We start from the raw sequence: 24,714 nt of genomic DNA, 5'->3' as shown, positions 1-24,714 counted from the left end.
AGCACTTTGTTTCCTCTGAAGTTAAAAAGAAAGAGAATGTAGGAAAATATTTATTTTTTTAAGCTATGAATTCATTCTCCTGTATTTATTTCAAAAGTAGTCTATGAAAATACTGATTAAAAGAAATATATATCAATAATAACACCAACTAGAGGTGAGAGTGAATATTTTAGTGGCTACTACTTCCAATTTTTATATAAATGTGATGTGTATGCACAGGCTTCTGTAAAGCATATCCTGTTATTTTTAAATAACAAAATGGCACCATGTACTTATTCTGTCCTGCAATGAAGTCACTTTGGGGACAGGGACTATCATTGAATAATGTCTAGTATGCTGTCCACTCTCAGTAAGCAAATGATTGCTAATTGCTTTTATGACTGAACAATTGAGGTATGAACATTTTTAAGGCTTTTGATACCAGCTAATAAATCTACTAGAAAGTTTAGATAAATTACATTCCGCTAGCAGTGTATGACAATGACACCTACCATCTTGCCATCACCAAGAATTAATATTTGTGGATTTGTTTTTAATTTTGATCAATTTGTTGGGAAGAAAAATATTGTTATCACTTTCATATTTGCAATACATTGATAGCTAGTAAGGTTCAATATATTTTTGTACATCAAGAACATTTATCTTTCCTTGGTTGCTAATTTTCTATTATGGTCCTATGCCAATCTTTCTTTTTGAAGGTTGCAAATCAGTCAAAAGACAGCCTTGTTGTATCTGTTTTAACTTTTTATTTTGTTTTATTTTGTTTTTGGTACTGGGGATTGAACTTGGGTCCTTGTGCTTGTGAGGTAGGCGGCAGAACCAGTGAGCTAAATCCCTGGCCCTTTTTAAACTTTTTATAATATTCTTGGTCTGTATTTTTACTTTGTCCATTTTTAATGTAGGAAGTATTTTAAATGTAGATAAATATATTTTATGGTTAAATCTATAAAATTTTCAGTCTTATTTTGTATATAAATATTGCATGTGGAGGTCTGCATGTAAAGTCTTTCTCTACCCCTTGAGGGTGCAAACATCTACCTAAATTTTTTTGTAATTCTTTTTTAACTAAATAGCTTTCTAATTTTTTTTTTATAAAAGATTATGACAGATTTGGAATTTATTTTATCACCGGAAGGTAGGAGAGAAGCAGGGAGCAGATTCCCTGTTGGAGCCTCCAGGAGGAATCAACCCAGACAGCACCCTGATTTCAGATGTCTTCCCTCTGGAACTGTGAGAGAATATATTTCTGTTCTTTTAAGCCACCTAGTTTTTGATCATTTGTAATGGCAAACATAAGAATCTAATACAGCTGGGTTCACAGTGTTATAAAAATATTTGACATGGTTGTGACCAATTAAAAATTGGGACATTTGATATAGAAATTCAGATTCCTCCTAAAGCTTCCAGAATGATGAGCTCTCACCTTATTGTGGTCCAAGGCTGAACCCCATACCTGTTTCTTCTACATGGAACAAGTAGCTGTGTTTCCCTTTCCTGTGAGATAAATAGGGACAGCTACATTTTATATGTTTTCTATTAGTTTCTTTTTTAAAAAATTAATTTTATTGGTACATTTTAGGTATACAATATAATGACATTCATCATTGGAAATTTGCACCTTTATATAATCTCTCTTGGTTCTTATTTTTTCCCCATTCCCCCACCCTCCCTATTTACAAAGACTTTGTTTTCATTTTTTCATTTTCTCATATTAATTCCATTCCCTTCTTTCCTTTTCCCTACCCCTCCCACGTCCCCTTCCCCTTTGCCCCTTTTCTTCCTAGTTCATATTATCTATTATACCTTTTAGACCTTATTTACGCTTCCAGTTTTGCACACTAGAGAAACTATTCAGTATTTACACATGTGTGTCCTATTTATTTCACTTAAGAGCATAGCCTCAATGTGCATCCATTTAGTAATAAATGTCTCTAATTTCTCATTTTTTATGGCTGAGTAATACTCCATTTTAGAAAAAAACCCCACATTTTCTTTATCCAGTCTCCAGTTGTTGGGCATTTGGGCTGTTTCCAAGTTTTAGCTGTTACAAACTGTGCTGCTATGAGCATCGGTGCACATATATCACTGTGGTATGATTCTTTTAATTCTTTGGGGAAGATACCGAGCAGGGGAATAGCTGGGTCAAATGGGACTTCCAGTCCTAGTTCTTTGAGGTATCTCCATACTGATTTCCACAGATGTTGCACCAGTCTACACTCCCACCAGCAGTGGAGCAGGGTTCTTCTTTCCCCACAGCCCTGCTAGCATTTGTTATTGGTTGATTTCTTGATAGCAGCCATTCTTTCTGGGGTGAGGTGGAATCTCAGCATTGTTTTCATTTGCATCTCTCCAATGACCAGTGATGTTGAATAGTTTTTCATATGTTTATTTGCCATTACTGCTTCTTTATGTGAGAAATGTCTGTTCATTTCAGATGCCCATTTTTGGATTGGGTCTTTAAATGTGGGAGGTCTGATTTTTTTTAAGTTCTCTATTGATTCTAGATAGAAGACCTTTGTCTAAGGAACAGCAGGTGAAAATTTTTTTCCCACATTGTGGATTGTCTCTTCACACTGCTGGTGGTTTCTCTTGCTGTGCAGAAACTTTTTAGCAAGAAGAGATCCCATTTGTTGATTGTTTATGCTAGTTCACAGACAACTGAGGTTTTGTTCATGAAATCTTTTCCTACACCAATGTCTTCAAGGGTTCTTCCTAAACTCTCTTCCAGCCTGTTCAGCATTTCTGTTTTAATATTTAGATCTTTAATCCATTTTGATTTTAGTTTAGTGCATAGTGAGAGACATAGGTCTTGTTTAAATCTTTGGCAAGTTGAAACCCAATTTTTCCAGCACCATTTGTTAAAGAGGCTATGTTTCCTCTAGTGAGGGTATTTTGCTCCTTTGTTGAAGATGAGGTAGCTGAGTGTGTCGAGTTGTTTCTGCATCTTCTAATCTGTTCCACTTGTCCTCAGGTCTGTTTCTTTGCCAGTACCATGCTGTTTTTACCACAGTAACTTTGTAGTATAGTTTCAAGTTGGGGATTGTGATAGCCCCTGCCATGTCTCTTTCGCCTAGGATCGCTTTTTCTATTCTAAGTCTCTTCTTGTTTCAAATGAATTTTTGGATTGTTTTCTCAAGATCCCTGAAGTATGCTGCCGGGATTTCAATTGGGATTGCATTGAATCTATATAGCAGTTTTGGAAGTATGGCCTTTTTCACTATATTGATTCTTCCTACCCAGGAGCAGGGGATGTCTTTCTATTTTCTGATATCATCTTCAATCTCTCTTTTCAGAGTGCTATACTTTTCAGGAAGAGATCTTTGATTTCTTTCATTAGGTTGATTCCTAGGTATTTCAGTTTTTTGGATGCTATTGTGAAAGGAATTGTTTGCCCTATTTCTCTCTCAGTGAGTCTGTTGTTCGTGTAGAGGAAACCTATTGATTTTTGTGTGTTGACCTTGTATCCAGCTATTCTACTGAATTTGTTTGTTAAGTCTAAAGACTTTTCATGGCATTCTTGTGGTCTTCTATATAGAGTATCATGTCATCTACAAATAATGACTATTTGACTTCTTCGTTTCCTATCTTTATTCCTTTCTCTTTTCTAATTGCCATGGGTAATGTTTCCAAGACTATACTGAACAGGAGTGGTGATAGTGGACATCTTTGTCTTGTTCCTGATTTTAGTTTGAAGGATTTCAGTTTTTTACCATTTAGTATGATATTGGCTGTTGGTTTTTCATAAATGGCTTTTATCAGATTTTATCAGATTGAGGTAGAGACCATCTATTCCAATTTTGTGTAGAGATTTTATCATAAATGCGTGTTGGATTTTGTCAAATGCTTTTTCTGTGTCTAGTGAGATAATCATATTTTTTTGTCCTTGGCTCTATTGATATAGTGTATTGCATTGATTGATTTGCATATGTTGAACAATCCCTGCATCCCTGGGATGAATCCCACTTGGTCAGGGTATATGATCTTCTTGACGATCTTCTGCATTCTAGTTGTCAGTATCTTAAGGATTTTTGCATTTATGTCCATTAGTGAGTTTGGCCTATAGTTCTCCTTTATGGTTGGGTCTTTCTCTGTTTTGAGGATCAAGGTGATGTTTTCTTCCAAGAATGAATTCGGAAGTATTGCTTCCTTTTCAATTTCATTGAAGAGTTTAAACAGTAGAGGTAGTAGTTCCTTTCTAAATGTCTTGTAGAATTCAGCAGTGAAGCCATCACAACCTGTGCTTTTCTTTGTTGGTAAGTTATTAATTATGTTTTCAATTTCATTGATTGATATTGGGTTGTTTAGTATTTTTAGGTCTTCTTAGTTCAACTTTGATAATTCATACATATCTAGGAATCTGTCATTTCTTCTGTGCTTTCCTTCTTACTGGCGCATAGGTTCTCAAAGTAGATATTTATGATCCTCTGGATTTCTGCTGGGTCTGTTATAATTTCTCCTTTTTCATTTCTAATTGCATGGATTTGGGCCTTTTCTTTCCTTTTTTTGATAAGGTTGGCTAAGGGTTTGTCAATTTTGTTGATTCTTTCGAAGAACCAACTCTTGGCCTCATTGATTTTTTTGTATTGTTCTCTTAGTCTCCATTGCATTGATTTCTGCTCTGATCGTTATAATTTCCTCCCTTGTATGAGCTTATGGTTTGTCCTGATCTTCTTTTTCTAGAAGGTTGAGGTTCAGTATCACATTGTTTAATTGGGCTTACTCTGTTTTCCTAATATGAGCATTCCCTGCTATGAATTTCCCTCATAAGACTACTTTCATTGTGTCCCATAGATTCCGATATGTTGTATTGTCTTTTTTTTTGGTACCGGGGATCGAACTTGGGTCCTTGCACTTGTGCAGCAGGCGATGAAACCACTGAGCCCAATCCCTGGCCCCATATGTTGTATTGTCATTGTCATTTAATTGAAGGAGCTGTCTGATTTCTTCTTTAATTTCCTCTGTGACCCATTGGTGATTCAGAAGTGTGTTGTTCAATTTCCATGTGTTTATGAAATTCTTGGGATTTCTTTTGCTATAGATCTCCAGTTTCTTCATACTATGGTCTGATAATATACAGGGGATAACTTCAATTCCTTTGCACTTACTTAACCATGTTCTATGAGAGAGTATGTTGTCTATTTTGGAGAATAATCTGTGTGCAGCTGAAAAGAATGTGTATTCTGATTTTGTGGGGGTGGACCCCTGTGTAAACACCTGTTAAGTTCATTTGTTCAAGAGTTTGATTGCATTCTAATATTCCATTCCTTATTTTTTGTCTAGTTGATCTATTTGTGACAGTGGGGTATTGAGGTCCCCCACTACTATTGTATTAGTGCATATTTGGTTTTTCATGTCCATTAGTATTTGTTTTGTATAGTTGGGTGCACTAGTGTTTGGTGCATATGTTTATGATCATCATCTCTTTCCCTTGGATTGTTCCCTTTACAAGGATGTAGTGTCCTTTTTTTGGTACCAGGGATTGAACTCAGGACTAGTGTCCTTCCTTGTCTCTCTTAATCAGTGTTGGCTTGAAATCCACTTGACCTGCAAAGAGGCTAGCTACTTCTGCCTTTTTTTGGGTTGCTGTCACATGGAGTATTGTTTTCCCCCCTTTAACTTTCATTCTATGAGTTTATTTTTGAATTAAGTGTGTTTCTTGTATGCAGCATATTGTTGGATCATGCATCTTGTTCCATTCTACCAATCTATTTCTTTTAATTGGTGAATTGAGCCTGTTAACATTGATGGTTATAACTGATATGTATTGAGTTATCATTGTGACTTTTTCTTTCTGTTGTATTCTCCCCCTTTTTCTTGTCATGCCAGACAGATTCATTCTGCTGGGCTTTCTGGCTTTGTGATCCTTCTTGTTTTTTCCTACAATACTGTCTAAAATGTTTTGGAATGCTGGTTTGGTATTCATGAAGTTTCTAAGGTGCTCTTTGTCATGAAAGTATCTTATTTATCCGTCAATTTTGAAAGATAGTGTTGCAGGGTTCACCAATCCAGGTTGGAGGCTATTATTCTTTAGGGGTTGGAATATGTCACTCCAAGCTCTTCTTGACTTGAAGGTTTGTGTTGAGAAGTCTGCTGTGATTCTGATGGGTTTTCTTTTGTATGTGATTTGTTTCTTTTCTCTAACTGCTTTTAGAACTTTATTCTTCTGTTGGGTTTCTGGAATCTTAACAATTATATGCCTATGTGTAGATTTTTTTTGATCAAGGCTAGTTGGAGTCCTGCATGCCTCACTTATCTGTATGTGAAGTTCTTTTCCCCTGCTTGGGACGTGCTCTGCCACCCGTTCTGTGAACAGCTTTTTTATGTTGTCTGCACTCTCCTATTTGTTTCTTCATTGATTCCAATCAGTCTTATGTTATTCTTCTTTGCATTGTCTACTAGCTGCTGGTTTGATTTCTCATGGTCCCTTATTATTTTAAAGAAATTTTTCTTTTCCTGGTCACTAATTGCAATATCTTCTATACCTGAAATTCTGTCCTCACATTGGCTCATTCTGGTGCATAAATTTTCAATGGAGTTTTTAATCTCCTGGAAATATGTTTGCATCTGTTTTATGAATTCCATGTGTTTCCTATGTTGGGATTCCATCATCTTCCTCAGTGCCTCTATTTTTTTAATCTGTATCCTCTCTAGACTTATTAATCATGTCTTGCAGTATGATCACAATCTCTGCTGTTATCTGAGAAATTATTTCTGATATCATTTTTTCCAGATCCTCTTTTGTGGCCAGTTGAGGGAGTCCATGTGATTGAGAATCAGCATTCCATCTCATTTCCCTTTGGGGTTACTTTAGGTGATCTGGAAGTCTGGTTTTGAGACTTGTTTATGTTTCTTCTCATTTCATTGGGGATGGGGTGAGGGAGAGGGATGTGTGCTTCTGGCATCCCTGAGGCTCACCTCCTCAGGGCTGGGGGTGGTAGTATGGTGCCCCAGATGGTTCACCTCCTCTGCGTTGGGGGTAGCTCTGCTCCTCAGTGCTGGGGGAGGTGGTATGGTGGCCCAGAAGGTTCACCTTCTCTGCCTTCTTTTTGTTTATTAATGGTAAACTTGTCCCATCACCACTTACTAAGCAAACCAGTGAATCTCTACAGTATGAAATGCTACTTTTATCATGTTTATATGCTCATCTAACATTTGAGTCTATGTTGGGGCTTTTCTGTTCTTTGAGATTAGTCTCATATCTTCTACTTTGTGGAAGTTTAAAAATATCATGTTAAATCTTACTGGACAAATGAGTAAGCATAGTTTTTCTAGCATAAAAGTTCTATCAGAGTAAATTTAAAAGAAGTAAATACAGATTCTTCTTAATAGATGTAGAAAGGTAACTTCAACCCTTACATAGGCCTTCTCACTGAAAATGCCAGCTATTAGTTTCTGACCTCATTGCTTTCCAACTACCAATTTCTTTTGTAAAAAATAAATAAACAAAAATAATTCAAGTAAGATCCAACCTCATTATCATTGCATTTGTGAATACTATTTGTTAGCTGAAAAATATATGTGGGATTAGACAATGGAAGGTATTTGTCAGTCTTGTAAGCTTCATTAAAATGTATGTGAAAGTCTTTCTTCCTTTAGCAAAGTGTCACCTTCTTAAATTTTATTTGTATAAAATGTGAATAGAAAAAGGAATATCTGAGAGTCATGTCTTTAGAATACTTAAAGGTGTGCTTAAAATGTTTTATTATAACATTAAGAAAAGCCTTTTAATAAATTTTTTTAAATTTTTAAATTTTGAAAAAATTGTGGATTCACAGGAAGTTTTGTAAAGAAATATGTAGGCAGGTCCTGTGCCTACTCCCCCAGCCTCTCCCAGTGTGAACATTTTAGGTACTCAGTATAGTACAGTACCTATACCAAGAAATGAACTTTATGGCAATCCATTTGGTTTAGGTAGATTTTACCATTATATATGCATTCATTTCTCCATTTGTGATAGATGGTTTTAGGCATCAACCTGACTGGGTTAAGGACTGTCAGAGAGCTGGCACAGCAGTATCACACCACCATGGCAGTTAGGCCACTTACTGGCACTATCATCACAGGGCTCCCTTGATGGCCACACCCATCCTTTCTCCCCATTCCTAACCCCTGGTAATAGCTAATCTATTCTGTGCTTACATAATTTTGTCCTTTCCAGAATTTATAAATTGTATCATACAGTAAATAACCTTTAGGACTGGCTGTTTTCACCCAAAATCAGTTCCTGAGGTTCTTTCAGAGAGTGTTCATTCCTTTTTATGCTGAGTAGCATCCCATGGTGTGGCTGTACCACAGTTTGTTTAATCATTCACCCATTGAAACCCACTTGGGTATTTTCCATTTCTGGGTTATTACAGATAAAGCTGTTAGGAACCTTCACATTCAAGTTGTTGTGTGAAAATATGACCTTATTTTTCAGGGATAAATATTTAAGATTGCATTTTTTGGGTTGTATAGTAAGAACATCATTAGTTTTGAAACAAACTGCCAAGCTATCCTCCAGAGTAGCTTACTGAAAAGTTATTTATTTAAAGTAATCTTATCTTATGTTTCCATCTCCTTAAAGGATTTTCAATTGTTCTGCTTAACCAGTGAATTATGTCTAAGAGCTAAGATAAGTACAGACTAATAATATTCTGTTATACGACTTCTTTGAACTTCTATCTTCATTTCCTCTTTCCCAGTTTATAGTTCTTAGCATTAACTTTATCCATTATTGTTTATTCTTTGTTTAAAATCATGACTTGTCATCGCTTAAAAAATCAGGTACCAAACAATAGAGCTTGAGGTGGAGATTCTCATGCATGTGATTTCTTAATGTTTAGCCATTATAGATAAAGCTGCAGTGAACAAGTCTTTATGGACATATGCTTTTTATCTTGGGTAAATGCCTCTCAGTGGAACTGCCAGGGCTTATGTTGTGTACATTTAACTTTATAGGAAATAACAAATTGCTTTCCATAGTAGCATTCTCATCATTTTGCAATCCTCACCAGCAATGTAGGAGAGTGTCAGTTGTTCCGCATCCTTGTCAATACTTGGAATTATACTTGTCAGCACTTGTTTTTATCTCCATGGTCTCATAGATGTGTAGTGATATCGTATAGTGGTTATTTACTTATTTTTGTACCAGGGATGGAACTAGGGACCTTTCACTTTCGAGGCAGGCAGTGGCTCCACTGAGCTAAATCCCTGGCCCTCATAGTGGTTTTAATTGGCATTTCCCTAGTGGCTAATGTGAACCTTTTTTCCATGTACTTACCATTATTCATGTACTCTTTGAACCTAGGGCCTTTGCACAGACCTACATTCTTTTTAATTTTGATACAAGGCCTCACTACATCGCTGAGTTGCCTAGGCTTAGATCAAACTTGAAATCTTCACATAGAATCTCTAATCTTAGCGTGACTATGGAGACAGGATTTTTAGAGAAGTCATTAAAGTCAAATGAGGTCATGAGGGCTGGGCCCTAAACTGATTCTCTGTTTCTTCTCTTTCTGTGTGAGAGCACAGAATGAAGGCCAAGAGAGGATACAGGGAGAAAGCAGCTATCTGTAAGGCAGGAAAAGAGACCTCTCCAGCAACCAACACTTCTGGTATCTTGATCTGGGATTTCCAAGTCTCCAGATGTGTGAGAAAATGCATGTTTGTGCTAAGGCCACCCAGTCTGCGGGATTTTGTTGTGGCAGCCAGAGTAGTCTACAAAACTTGAAACTCTTGTTGCCAGGAGGATCAGTAATCCAGCATCACTCACTTTTGTCCCTTTTTCTTAGAACCGAGGCCTTAGGGCAGTGTTTTCTGGATTGTGGCATCATAATTACTGAGCTTGAAGGGAAGAGAGTGAGCAGGAAGTAGGTGATGACACAGGACAGGAACAGAATATTGATACTTAGATTTCTTTGGATTTCTTAGATTGAAGAAGAAATGAGTTTAAGTTAATGTGAAGGACAAAAGGAAACTTTTGTTTATTTTGGACATGTGAAGAGGGACTCAGCCATTCATGGACATACTGTTCTGTGCCTGCTTTTCTGTCAGTCTCCACAATCTGTAACAGTGGGAAGTCTCATAGGTGAAAGATTGGCTGCAACTCTTCTGTGTGGATGGCTTTTCTGATTACCTTGTAACACGCACACAGATTCATCTTCAGCACTAGCCTTCTGCTTAGAAGATCAGTAATAAGCTATTCTTAACAGTAAACTTAGCTTAAAATTTTACAACCCAAGGCAAAGAGAGTATTTTGGGCATGTTTTCTTGAAAGAGCATAAAATTTATCTCCTTTTACACTGGGAAGGGTCTAGAAAACAGGAAATGTGTGGGTGAAAATGAAGAGGTTGATGCCAGTAAAATGGAACAGGGAACAGAAAGTGGAGGCCAGGGGGTGGGGACAGGAGCCATTTCTGGAAATAAATCCCCTGCTTTAAGACTCTGTCTAGGCCTGCACATGTAAATCTATTGGATCTTTAACACATAAACATGGTACAATACGTGTGTCCCATTCTTCTTAGGCATGAACTGCAGCATCTTAGACGGGGGAGGAGAGGAAGAGGAAGAGGAGGGAGAAGGAGAACGAGGAGGAGAAGCGGGCTGATTTGTTTTTTGGTTCTCCTGGATTTGGCCGGTGGTTTTCCCAAAGGTACACTCCCAGGGCCTTGGACACATAGCAAAATCAGGCGTTTGAGGTCATTCACTGCCCGATGGACAGAACTTGGGCTCTAATTCAGTTTTGCAAGATCCTCTTCCTCTCTCCCAGATCTCAACCTCTTTTACTCTTCTTAGCTTTAGGCTTTGTTTGCTCTGACTTTAAAAAATGCTAAGGCATCATCTAAAAAAATATGAAGTGAATTGGTCATAAATATATATATTTTAATTAATGATGAGGAAAAAGAGACTTAACAGTGCAAGTGGGGAATGAGGAATGGATACTATAAAATTCTGTTGGAAAGGAATCACTTACACCTCCTTCTGTAGGCACCCAGGATTGTTTCTGGTTTTTCATACTTAGGCCCACCAAGGGCTTAAGTTACTCACCATGGTAGGATTGTTCTGGATTAGGTGCAGATTGCCTTAGAGATGTGGGAACCAAGAAATGTTCCAAAGGCTACTGGTGTTTGGCATTAGTCTTGCACCATCCTCTGCTTTGGGTTCTCTTCAGTCCAGTAAGACTGGGCCCCATAGCTGTCTGGCACAGCAAGGGTTATGCTAGCATTGATATGAGGATGCTTGGGTGGCTGCTGCCCAGTGTCTCATGGCTGATTTCTTCACAGAAATATTAAACACAGGCTGCTCAGGGCTACCCTCCTCAACAACTGCAGGGTTGGAAAACCTTTTTTCTTGTAGTTACTAGGAAGCAAACTCAGCATTTCTTTTTCATTTAACATTTCCATACCAGGTTTAGCTTTGTTCTGAGCCCACGCTTTGAATAGAAATAGCATACTTACTGGTCCTCAGCAAACCATCTCAGCCAGGCCCAGGAGGTGGATCTTTCTGTGGCTGGGACATCCATCTGGTGAAGGATGTGCCTAGGAAGCACTCCCCAGGGAGGCAGGCAGGGTGTGGGGACAGTGTAAAACTGCGTGTTGTTCCACTTGTGGATGAGGCTGTGTTTCACAGGTGGTGCTGTTGAACCAAAGGTATAAACGGTTTTACAATCAGCATTGCTAGGGCCCCAAACAATGTAGGGAGGTGATGAGGGAGGCAGGCAGTGGTGCCAGGGCTCAGGGAGGGCCCAAACAGCAGGAAGACACAGGTGTGGACCAAATGCGATTTTAAAAAAACAGACAAGAGGCATTTATAGGTATGTCCTTCTAGTGTTACTCAGTGCAAGGTAGATGTGTGGGAACAGGAAGCCCAGTAAGCAGCTCAATGCACATCTCAGAGGTTCCCATTTGTCATTTCTCCTCACTTTCTATTCATTTCAGCCAGAATTCAGCTGTGTACTCACCATAAGGCTGTGATGGCCCAGACTTGATACAGCCATCCTGGTGGTAAGTATCTTCTTGATTATTTTATTCAACTAATGTTTGCTGAGCATTCATCAGTGCATGGCATTGTGGCCTAGGTATTGACAATACACAGGCAATACACACTGAGAAATGTTCAAAGGTGGCTTTAAATAGAACAATGAATGAGGAAGTTTTCAAGCTGTGAACATTACTTTTGCTGATTGCAAAACAATATGTATACTCTGACAAAAAATATACTTCCTGAAAGAAATTCAAATGATACAAAATAAAAAGTGGAACCACTCCATAATAACTCCCCTCAGATATATCTACAGCTAAGAGACTATATCTTTAAAGCCTTTTTTACGTACAGTGCATAAGCAACTCAGATTTTTTAAATTAATTAAGAAAACATTAAAAATTTAGAGGGCGTGAAAGCCTTGGCATTTCAATTAAAGAAAATCTCAAAATCCTTCTTCAATTTGATTTTATTATTTCACGAGAAATGATCTTATTTACCAGCATCACTACTAGTTAAATCACAGAATGAGATTTGTATGGGAAGGTGTCTCCTGGGGAGTCAGAGGTGTTGCCTGGAGCCCAGCTGGGTTAAGTGTGTGCCTGGCCCACCACCTTCATGCTGAGCAGGTTTAGTGCAGCACCATGTGGTTTATTTTTCTAGAACACCACTCCATCCAGTACCCTCAAGCTTTAAACTGAAGGACTAATTTTCCCCAGGCCAATAAAGCAAACACTTGATGTGATAGCATCTGGTTTCCTGAAGGTCTGAGAGATGGATTGCAATGCTGCAATCTAAGTGGAGAGCACTTATCTGAGGAGGAAATATGTTCACTCATCTGGCAAAACAATGTTCAAGATACAATGAGCTTTCACTCACTCTCTATTCTAGCTGAATAATTATCTCTTGGAAACAAAAGCCTTAGGGCTTGGGATGTAGCTCCAGTGGTAGAACACTTGCTTGGCATGTACGAGAACTGTATTTAATTTCCATCACCAGAAACAGACAAGCAAAAAACTGAGAAATAAATACACGGGAATTCATTCCTCCAGGAATATTTTTTGTTTGAATGCTGACAGCAATAAACATGTTAAATTACCATCTGTAGTAACAACTTCAGGGATCCATATATACCATTATTGGTGGATAGAATATTTCTCAGGCCAAAAGAGCAATGTGGATTTTACTGCTGACTAGGTGTTGAATGTTTAAGTATATATCGGAGGATGATTGCAGAATAGCTGCATGTCTTTAAAACAATTTAATGGTAATAGGCAAAATGGTAGAGAACACAAGAAACAAAAACAGAGATAATATTGGTCAGACATCTTTGTTGGAATGGTTCTGCAATAGAAGTTAGAGTCACACATATGGTTGCCAGATTTACCAAATAAAAAAAAAACAGGTAGATTTGCGTTTCAGATAAGCAACATTCACTCCTATTTCCCCCTCAGAATTAATTGTCCCTCCAAGGCCCTCCTTGTGCCTCTCTGTTCATAGAGCTCATCATATTGACTACATTCTTATCTCCAGTGCACTTTACTGTGCCTGGCTTAATTCAGACATTTAGCTGATGTTTGTTGAATGAATCAATGAAAGAATGAGTGACATAGAAAACATACTCTTACTTGAAAACACAGCAATGTGTGAAGTTGATTGTGGATGGCACCGAAGGACAAAACTGGAACATTAGGTAGGACCAAAATACAAGTAAAAGACCTTAAAGACAAGTCCAGATTTCATCTTTAGTCAGTAGATAACAGTGTTGGTTTCTGAGCACAGGAGCTACATGTTAACCTTTGTGTTTCAGAATGAATATTATAAATGTGAAGGGAAGCTTATGGAGAGGTGAGATTGGAGGCAACTGGAACAAGAGACATCAAGAAAAAAGGAGTATAATTTGTGCCTTATAACCTGAGTGGGAAATGTGGGTGTTTCATGTCAGTGGTCTGTAGGTTTCAAGATTAGTTATGTTCTGTGATTGAAGGTAACAGTGATTCAGAACAGAGTTAGCACTAACATCTCCCCGATACTTCCCCACCCAGGAGCAATGCTGCCCCTGACTGTCATGACCAGCGTCAGAGGAGGAGGAAGATGCCACAGGGTCTCAGTGAGACCAGGTCTGTGTTAGGAGTGGCACAGAAGGCAACTGTGCTGTAGCAGTTATTGGTTAAAAGACAACACCCAGTGCTACTTTAAAATATAAATCATGCATGGTCGTGTGAACAGCTAATAAGATGGAGGGCAAACTCTCTGTGAAAGAGGAGGAAACGAGGACTGGCCTATGAGCCAATGTCAAGAGAAAGGCGCCAAGAGAGCGTGGCTGACAGATAGCCCACAGGCTCTGATTTCTTCCCACTTCCCCAACTCCCAACCCACTCCCCACCCCCTCCCTCAAGAAAAAGACCTGCAGAATTAGCTGATGTCTGCAGTTCCTTTCATGGGAAGCCAAGCCTTTGATTGGAGAAGTTTGCTCTGGAAAAATCTGGATGCGGAGATTTGAAAACAACTCCAATCAAAATGTGGCCAGTAAATATATCTTTGTCCTATGGAGATAAATTGTCATCAACAAATCCAACTGCAAGGCACCTGGTTCTCAGTCCTCAAGGAAAAGTGTAAGGATCAGATCATATGTTTGCTTTCAATGAACACAATGGCACAGGCCCAGGGTATGAAGAGAAATTGGGACTATTGTCTTCTGTACCTGACAGCACAAACATTCCTGCTACAACAAACTTCCTTAGTTCTTCAGACTCCTCATAAGGAAATGAAAATGTCTTGCTCAATCTCTAAAAACACTTAAAAACTTGAAGAGTCCAAAAGAATTAGGGGACTGTGAATGAAGATGAAGGAAAGGGGAAAGGTACACTGATGGCGATGGTTTGGCCAGAAATTAGGTAGTTATGGTTTTAAGCACTACTGTTATGAGGACAGAAAGTCCTGATTGGTGTATATTAGGATTACCTAATAAAATATAGGACACCCAGTTAAATGTGAGTTTCAATGAAACTCCCAGTGGTGCAGGATATGTGCATGTGTTTCACAGAATTAAAACATTCTCTTCCAGGAGAGAGTGATGTTTTACCATGGGGTTTAGCAAATACAAACCACAGGCCAAATCCTACCCTCCTCCTACTTCTGTAAATAAAGTTATATTGCCAAACAGCATGATTCTTCATTTGGATATTGTGTATGGCCGTTTTTATACCGTGACAGTCATGGATAGTTGTGAGAGAGATTAGGCAGTTTGTGAAGATCAAAGTATAGTAATTATTTTCTGATCTAATAGAAAAGTAGAAGTCTAGAAGAAGAATATTCTTAACTTTGAGGAATATATATAATTTTCCCTGCAGGAGTGTAAAAATATTTACAGCATTGTTTGGCTGCATCAGTTGAATGCTTCCAAAGAGACAATTTCTACACTAGTGTCTAGAAAATAGGAGATCCATGACCCCTACATCTTTCAGTGTTTGCTGCTGTCATTTATACCTACTTGTTCATACTGCTGAGTAATAGAGCAAGTCTTCTGTGCTTTATTATTGCCTTTGCCTTTCTTTCTTATGATTAAAAATTCACTGGTCAAACTAAATGTCACTTATCTTCTCCTTTGTTTATTTCCTTCTTCCAGTTGTGCAATCATCCATTCTATTTTTGTCTTGGGGAGACAGGATTAATGTTCCTACCTGCAAGATGTTTTGTTTTACCTTTGCATAAATATTTCTTTGAGCAAGGATCATTCTTTTTAGCTTTATTTACAATTCAGTAACACCTGAACATCTATTTTACATATGTGCCAAGGAATTCTGTATTGAGGTCCATATTTAGTGACCAAACATGACATTTAACTTGAAATAGCCCATGCTTCAAACCTGAAATTTTACATGAGGACACTGAGATCTGAGCAGAAATTGTGTATAATAGCTGGTGTTCATGGCTGTCCATAAATGCACCATTTAGCAAGTTGAAATTTTCTCTCTTTAAAAGGTGTCAACTAAGGTCTTTCTGTCTCTCACTCTTGGTTCCTGGTTGTTCATCAGGCAGCCATCAGTTTTATAATTATTGCTTTATATGGAGACAGAAGTAGTAAGTCTTGTTCCAGCCCTATGATTCATTTCATTATGTGTGAGGAAAGAACAGCAGGTTACAAACAACATGTATAACTTCTTCAGAGTTCTGTTCAGCATCCCCTTGTGTAGAGAAGGGGTCGCAACCTGTGCCCCCTTGTCCTAAAAGAGCTCTGGAGGGGCAATGAGTCATTAATTCCCTAATGTCTTTTCCAACTCTTCATAAAGATCATGGTTAATTAAATGACTAGGCAAGATATGGAATGAAAATTGCCATGGTCTAGGGAAAAAAGTACATTTCCTTTTCCAAAGTAAAATATTTATTTTAATTGGTTTGCAAAAAATAGCAGTGGTAACTATAACTTCAAAGTGCCCTTTGAAGAATATGCATAGTATAGAAAAGAAACATAAAGGAGGGCTCAGAGATGGAAAATCTTACATAAATTCGTATAGCTAATGACTTACACTGATTTTATAAGATTATAAAATTTGTAGAGTTAGTACCTCTGAGGAGCAGATTATAATCACAGAATTTTAGGGATGGAAGGTACTTTACAAAATAACTGAGTCAACCCCCTTATGTTGCAGATAAGAAATGTGAAGTCACAGCCAATAAATGTATGAAAAAATGCTTAATATCTTTAGCCATTAGGGAAATGCAAATCAACTACATTGAAATCCCATCTCACTCCAGTAAGAATAGGTGGCATCAAGAACACAAAAAACAATAAATGTGGTCAAGGCTGTACAGGGGAAAGGAACCCTTCTTTACTGCTGGTGCAAATGTAAATTAGTACAGCCACTGTGAAGATCAGTATGGGGTTCTTAAAAAATAGAATTACCATATGATCCAGCTATACGACTTCTTCATATATACTTGAAGGAATTAAATTCAGCATACTCTATAGAGATATCTGCAAACCCATGTTTATTGCAGCACAGTTCAAATAGCCAAGAGATGGAACCAGCCTAGGTACCCCCATCAACTGATAATGAATAAGGAAATTATGGTATATATACATAATGAAGTATTATTTATCATAAAAGAGAATTAAATTATATCATTTGCAGGAAAATGGAAGGAATGGGAGATCATCATGTTAAGCAAAATAAGCAAGACTAATACATTTTCCCTAATATGTAGAATCTAAAACAAAATGACATGAATGTTGAAGAGAGAGAACTATTAGACAAGAAGAAGGAAATAAGGGGACGGGGGAAGAGCAGAGAAGGGTAATAGAGAGAAGGGAAAAAAGTTATTAATTATATCATTAATAAATCATGATGTTGACATGAATTTACAGAGGTGAAAATGTGTACACTGCACTCCATTAAGTGAAAACAGCAGGTTACAAAGCAGCATATACAATTTATTTTTAAAAATTCAATAATATACAGAGATAGCAAGAAAGTATCTGAAATGGTGTTCACCTAATGTTTTGATCTTTCTCTGGGAGCTAGATACTTAGCACAATTCTCTTTTTGCCTAAGAGTCAGGTAGAGTCCAGTCGGGCTGGACAACTAACTGGATAGAATGTGTCGCAGATCATAAAAATCCATGGCTAAAAGGCTGAGTGAGATGTTTCCTAAAAAGAGAAGTCATGCACAGAACGCAGGATCCAAAATGACATCAGGCTTATGGCTGAACACTGTGGGCCAATCAGAAAAGTGCTGTTTTCACTTGATTCTCACTTGAATCTAGTGTTGTCGACAGGACCTATCAGAAAAGTGCTATTTTCAGTCCTTTCATTTGAATGTGGTGCTCTCCACAGGACCAATGAGAGGATGCTTTTTTTAATTCTTCATTTACATCTGGCAGGGTGCCAAGACGGTCTTTTGACAGGACAGTTTAAATCTGGTGTGAAGGCAAGTGAGTTTTTGGTAAGACAAATGTCCCAAAGCCTTATTTGCATGAAGGAGAAGCCAACCTGGGGAGTCTGAATACAAAAGACCCCAACCCCTTATCTTCCAGGCTGCTGTAAGCCTTTGCACTGGGCAGCTCTCCTCCTGAAAGCATAAGTCTTATTTGCCTTCAATAAATGTTCACCTTTACTGCTTTTTGCTGTGTGTCTTGTCCAGTTCTTTATTCAGGACATCAAAGATATGGAAAGAAATCCCAAATCTTGTAGAAGAGTAGTTTTGACTTGTGCTATTATGAAATGTTTCTAAGCAGAGGAAATTAAGAATTACTAAAAGTATGTGAGGTGATAGATATACTAATTATGTTGTATCTTAGATACTATCTAGTTGCTGGATCAAAATACCCAAAGCCTATAAGTTAAAGGAGAGGTTTATTTTGGTTCATGGGTTGTAGAGGTTTCAGTACATTGGTAGTTGGTTCCAAGGCAGGTGGCATGTCAGAGGAGAAGAAGTTCCTAGCATGACAGACAAGAAGCAGCAAGGGCTCAAGGGAGGAAGAGGGATATAGACCCTACCATGCCACACCCACAGTGACCCACCTCTTCCTACCAGGCTTCAATTTACAACATCACAACCAGATATAAACCCATCAGTGGACTAATCCAGTGCTGAGTTTCATACACCCATAACCCACTCACCTTCCAAAAGCCCCACCAATGAGTGCATGAGGCTTTGGAGGGACATCTAGATATAAACCACAACGTTCCACTCCTGATCTCCAAAAGACTCATGCACATCCCTTTAATGCACATGCATTTAGTTCATCTCTTGGAGTTGCCAAAATCCTAATAGTTTATGCTTTGGTGACAAGTCTAAGTCCAACGTTTAAGTCCTACGATTTAAGGCAAACTCTTAGCTGTGAGTTCCTATAAAAACAAAAAGAAAGTTAAACATTTCCAACATAAATGACACAGGATAAATATCCTCATTCCAAAAGGTAGAAATAAGAGGACAGAAAAGAATGGGGCCAAACCAAGACAGAAATTCAGCAGGGTAAACATTACATTTGTAGTTCCTGGTCCAGCACGTGGGACAATCTCTGGCAAGATGTGAACTCCAAAGGGCTTGAGTGTCCCTACCTTTACAGGACTGCTGGTGGTTGTAGCTCTCATGGGCTCTCTCTTGGGTCAGCTTTGCTGATTCCTTGCAGCTTTCCTCAGATGATCCATGTTCCTGACTTTTGAATCTTTTTGGGGTCTCCATTCTACTCAGCTTCACACTTACAGCTTCACACACTGCCCCTAAGGGAAGCACTGCCTGGCCTCCCAGATCTTCTGCAATCTGAGTGGAAGCCTTTCTGACCGCAGAACTCTTGCATTCTACATGCACCTAAAACCAGCACCATGTGGATGAAGTCAAGGCCTACCACCAGCTGGAGCAGTAGCTTAGCCCTTTTGCAACTGTTTGATAGTTGCAGAGGCCTCTGTATGCCTGGATTGCTCAACATGGTGACCTGAATCCTGGCAAATCAATTTTCATTCTCTAGGCATACACCATTCTGGACCATGGTTCCCTGGGGCTTGTTTCTCAAAGCAGAGCAATTTTGAGCCTGCAAAGGGTGGAGTCCTGCTGGTTCTTCTTAGGCTCTCAGGCCATCTTTTCTATTGTCCTCTTCCAAAATAATTGACTTTTTATTGACATTTTTTTTCAGCAGCCAAGTTCTCTTCTGCTCCACCTTTGCAGGCCTCAGCTTTACCAGAGCTTCCTTTCTGGCCAAACTGAAGACTCTTTAAATCATTCTACTGGGCTGTTTGCTCTTAAGGTACAGCTGGCTGAAAGCCCCTACAGTACCCATGCCACTGCCTTAACATTAGACTGCCTTGAAATGTCTTCAGCCAGATTAATCTGTCTTCCACCTTTAACCTCAGTCTCCTGCAAAGTCTCTGGGGATGGGAAAAATGCAGACAAATTTTCGCCCAAGCAAAACACATATGGTCTGGAGTCCAACTACCGATAGAGTTCTTCCCAATTAAAACCTCTTGAGCCTGCACTCAAGCTGAATTGGAGTCAATATTCTAGTCTTCTGAGCTCTGACCAGAATCTCCCATCAAGCTTGCCTCACAGCATTCCAGGGCTCCTTCTCCAGCTGGCATTTCCAAACCTTTCCAAACTCCTCCCACAAGCCAGTTCCAAAGGCTACAGAATGAGACTGTCAGGTAGTGTTAAGCAACAACCCCAATTCTTTGGTACCAAAATCTGTCCTAGTTACTCTCTCACTACTGGGACAAAACACCTAACACTCAGAAGAGGAGAGGTTCATTATGGCTCACAGGTTATAGAGATTTCATTGCATAGTCAGCTGGTTCTAAGGCAGGGTGGTAAGAGGAGAGTAGCAGAGGAGAAGCTGTTCATGGTATGGCAGACAAGAAGCAGCAAGGGATCAAGGGAGGAAGAGGGATATAGACCCTACCATGCCACACCCACAGTGACCCACCTCTTCCTACCAGGCTTCAACTTACAACATCACAACCAGATATAAACCCATCAGTGGACTGATTCGGTGCTGAATATCATACACCTATAATCCAATCATCTTCTAAAAGCCCCACCTATAAACACATAAAGTTTCTGGAGGACATCTAGATACAAACCATAACAGCTTCATTGTAGTGATCATTTAATACCTAATCCGTATCTCAAACCTTGATGTTGTACACCTTAAATATATGAAGTATGATCAGAATATATGGTGAATATTTACACTGAAAGTTAATACAGTAAAAGACACATTGTCCTTAATCCTCCTCATAAGACTTTCCTTCATGTTGAACACACTTATCTCATTGTTCTTGCCACTTTCTGAAGCAGCTATGCATGTCCTCTTTCATGTGGGTCTGTAGTTACGTTGTCACTGCTGCCTTGATTCAAAATGTTTATCTTTTCTGGTCAGTTTGAATTTGAGGAAAATCCAGAAATCACATGGTGCCAGAACAGGTGAGTAAGGTGGATGAAAACATATCATAATAGTTTTACAAGCCTGCCTTTCTACTGAACAGTGTTCATGGCAGTATTCACTGCATTTTTTTAATCACACCTCTTTCAGCCTCTCATGAAGGAGTACTTCCAGAATTGCCCCAAAAAGAGGCAAAAATGATGAGATAAATGTAGTCAAAGTGTTGGGGAGTATTTTGAAAGACGATGTGTCTCTTACTGTAATTTTTTAAAAAAATGTAAATATTCATTGCGTATTTTAATCACATATATGATTTTATCTATTAAAAATTTTATCATTTAAAAACAAGTTTAAAAAGAAAAGAAATATAAGGCCACAGATAGTCCAAGAATAGAACCAGCTTCCCAATTCCTTTGGGAATTCTCCTTTGAAATGTTTTAGGTGAATCACAAATCTTTATTGCCACAGGCCTCTAGAATTATCTAAATATAGTGAATTCTCTGTGACATCTGGGCTTGGCCCATGTTCCCAGGGTACCCAAGGTAGGGTAAGGAGACCACCCTCCTTGACATGTGTTACAGTTCCAACAGCCCACCAAATCTACTAGGATAATTCTCTCCAAAGGTAGTGAGATCCATTGCTCTCTGTGTCTCTCACTTAAAATTTTCAGCTCATTTAGGGTGTCCCAGGGCTCTGAAGATGCTCTGGGAATTTAAAATGCAGTATAGGGGTGATGTTTAAGATGAATACTTCTAAAGCATAAAAGCAGTACCCTTCTGCTTAAATGTCTTTAAAATTCATTCATTATCAGTAGCAAATGTTTTAAAGTGTTATTGTTATTCAATATGATGAAACCAATGGATCAACAGGTGATTGCTACTGAAAAGACAGTTTATTGCTAACAGTACCTAAGAGGAAGGGACACGCCATGCCTGCAGGACTGCAGGAGGGTGCACTTGGGTGGCTGAGACAGGAGAATGAATGAGGAGAAAGCAAGGGTTCCTGCAGGAAAAGCAAAGCAAGGCAGCTTAAGCAGGCAGCAGAGCAGTATTCTACACTGCTGTGTAGAATCATTCCAGTGGGTTTTGGGGAATAGAGGCTATCTCTAGTTGCCTGACACCTAGCTCTAGGATGGTGAGGGCAGAGGAATACTGCATCTCTGGGTATGTGCACCACACACAGGATGTGGGAGGTTGTGTGGGCTCTGGAGCGGTTAGTTTTCATATTAAAGATGGGTTGTTTTCTCTAAGGATTAATTGGCTTACCCTGAAAGGGCCACTGTCTCCTCCATCAGCCTGGACCCAGAAGCCAAAGCATCAAGAAGACAGAAAATAGTGAATACTACCAGCCTTTGCAAAAATGTGTACCTATGAACACTTCTCCTGTGTGCTCTGGGGTGCAAGGATGCTGTCCTCTGCTGTCGCACCTGCAGCCAGTGGTGCCCTTTGGTGGCATGTTAGTAGGTTAGGTGTGTTGGGAGATCTTGCTTTAAAGGACACTGTATTTAGCACTGTTCTCCAAGATTGTTTTGAAACACATAACAGGTAATATGTAAGATGTCTTGAATATGTTGTTTTAGAAGTAGAATCCAGACTACTTTGTTTAAAACTGGCACCCACCCTTCCCATTAATCCAGGAAGGACCATCCGCAGCAGGCAGGCTGGTTTAATTAGGGTCAACATAACAAGCTTTTTTCATCCCTTCCTCCAAGCTCTGCTCAAACCGGTTTCAGCATTATTCAAAACTGCGCCCTGTGCTCCTTACCTAATCAAGTCTTTTTAGCACCACCTGCTCTGTGAAGTCTGAGCCAGCTTCCCTGGCCTACAAAATAGATGCAGTGTACCATGTGCTGAACTCTTTTTTTAAGCACTTTAGAAATAGTAATGTGATTATCACAGTAGCCGTATCAGCCAGGTACTATTTGTATCCTGATTTTACAGATGAGTAACCTGAGATGCAGAGATGTTGAATGTGGTCCAAAGTCACAAAACTGAATGGTGATCAGGATGTCATAGGCATTCAATTAAATGCTACTTGAGTAAATGAAAATAACCATGGGGATTAGCCATGTACCATCTAATAAATGTGTGTGCACATGCATGTGTATGAATATGTACTTTAAAACAGAAGTTTCTTTCTGTCTCAGCATCCCACAACTTTATTAAGATTCCATTATTCAGAATTTGTCCAGAGTAATTCAATTGGGATTGAAATTTAGAGTTTACATTGGGTTATCAAGATGATTTTCTGAGTTACTCTTCTGCGAGAGTGTAAGTTCACAGGTAAACAAGAATGCAAGGGAAATTTTAAAACCAATTAAATGTAGGGATTGTAATATCTGGTTTTATATATTTACAAGATATTATTAACTCTTTATTTCACATTAACTACAGATAATATTTTAGAACTTTATTAATCAGGATTCCACCACAGGAACAGAACCATCAGGAGAGGGATTGTGAGGAGCAGAGTTAGGCTGGTCAGGCAAGTCTAAGCTCTGAAGAACAGTCTGGGAGTCTCTGCAATGGGGTGGAGCCTTTGTCCATGGGCAGAATTCTTCAGGGCAGTCTCAGGTCTGCTCTTAAGGTCTTTCAGTGCCTAGAATCAGGCTTTCCAGAATTAGCTAGACAACCTCACTTATTCCAGACTACAATCACCTGCAAAGTGTCCTCACAGTAACATCTCCATTAGTGTTGGAATAACTGTGGACTACATCACAAGAACATTTACTACTTGTCATGTTATTAGTATCTTTTATGTTTCTGCATATGAAAAGAAAAAGTATTAAAAATATCATATTGAATAAATAGGAAGTTTTAACCATTTGAGTGGGCTTCCTTCAATTGGTGTTGAGGAGATGTGACACAATTTACTGATATTCTCCTGCTTTTCTGTCATTTTCTGTGTTGGGGTTCCCAGGGGAGCAGAACAAATAGGATATATATGTGATTATAAGAGGAGACTTATTACATTGGCTGACATGATCTGAGGGTGGATAGTCCCACAATAGCTGTCTGGAGGCCAGAGAGCTAGATAAATCACTAGCTACTTAGTCCATGTAAATGGAAACTTTGAACAAGTGGGACCAATGATGTCACCCCAGTCTGAGGTTAAAAGCCTGGAAGCTCCCAGGAGAGTCTCTGGTGCAAATCCACATTCAAATGCTAAAGACTCTGTAGTTTGATATCCACAGGCATTGGCGGCATCAAAAATCAAACAACAAAAACCAAACAAACAGAAAAGAGGAAAAACCAAAACTGTACCTGCTCAAGAAGAGACTAGTATGGATATGTGTGTGGCTTCCCCCTTCTCTTTTTGTTCTATCTGGGTCACTAGTACCCAGATTGTCATCAGTTGACAACCAAGATTTCCCAATCATGTCTTCTCATTCCTTTCTGGCTCTGTTTGCTTCTCTCTACTCCTTTGTGTTTCAAATGTAAACATCACTGGTTCACCTTAACCTTGGACCTCCATCACCATATCTGAAAGGAGGCATAATTATAGCACTGAATCCTGAGGCTGATCAGTAGATTAATGGAATTAGCAAGAGGATTTAGATGAGCATGAGGCACACCCTGAGCAATACACTCAGTAGATGATCTCCTCTGGCCCTGAACACGTCCAGTAGTGATGGATTCTTTGTAGGAGACTTTCAGAGATTGCCACAACACGTATTAAGAAAATTAACATTTACCAATTGCCTTCTAACTTAATAAGAGTCATCTTTCCTGTTTCCCATCACCTTTCTGAGGTACTGGAGATTCATGTCCTTTCCAGGGAGTCTGCTGACCTGGCTTTGGAATATTAATGGTCACTTTGCCACCAACCTGGATATATGGCATTTCACAAAGCTTGACTTGCCCACACTGCCCCTAA

At 38.9% G+C, this 24,714-nt stretch overlaps 1 long non-coding RNA gene across 3 annotated transcripts in view; it reads right to left on the bottom strand.

Moving 5' to 3' along the window:
* LOC147830027 (uncharacterized) overlaps positions 1 to 20,050 on the bottom strand; it is a 52,135-nt gene extending 32,085 nt beyond the window's left edge. For 2 of the 3 annotated variants that reach the window (XR_015443126.1, XR_015443128.1), the window contains exons 1-2: positions 19,025 to 20,050; positions 11,439 to 11,616 (exon numbers count right to left, since the gene is read on the bottom strand). This is a non-coding gene — a long non-coding RNA (uncharacterized LOC147830027). Of the gene's footprint in view, positions 1 to 1,764; positions 10,823 to 11,438; positions 11,617 to 19,024 lie in introns of those variants that run through there. The other variant, XR_015443127.1, reaches the window with a different exon arrangement.
* Between the last annotated feature and the right edge of the window lie 4,664 nt (positions 20,051 to 24,714).

Source organism: Heterocephalus glaber, unplaced genomic scaffold, assembly GCF_053883595.1.
Source record: "Heterocephalus glaber isolate CG9 unplaced genomic scaffold, H.glaber_assembly_v1.0 deba00000331, whole genome shotgun sequence".
Lineage (NCBI taxonomy): Eukaryota > Metazoa > Chordata > Mammalia > Rodentia > Bathyergidae > Heterocephalus > Heterocephalus glaber.
Note: the sequence above shows the minus strand (reverse complement) of the source record. Positions and strands in the feature narration are given on the sequence as shown.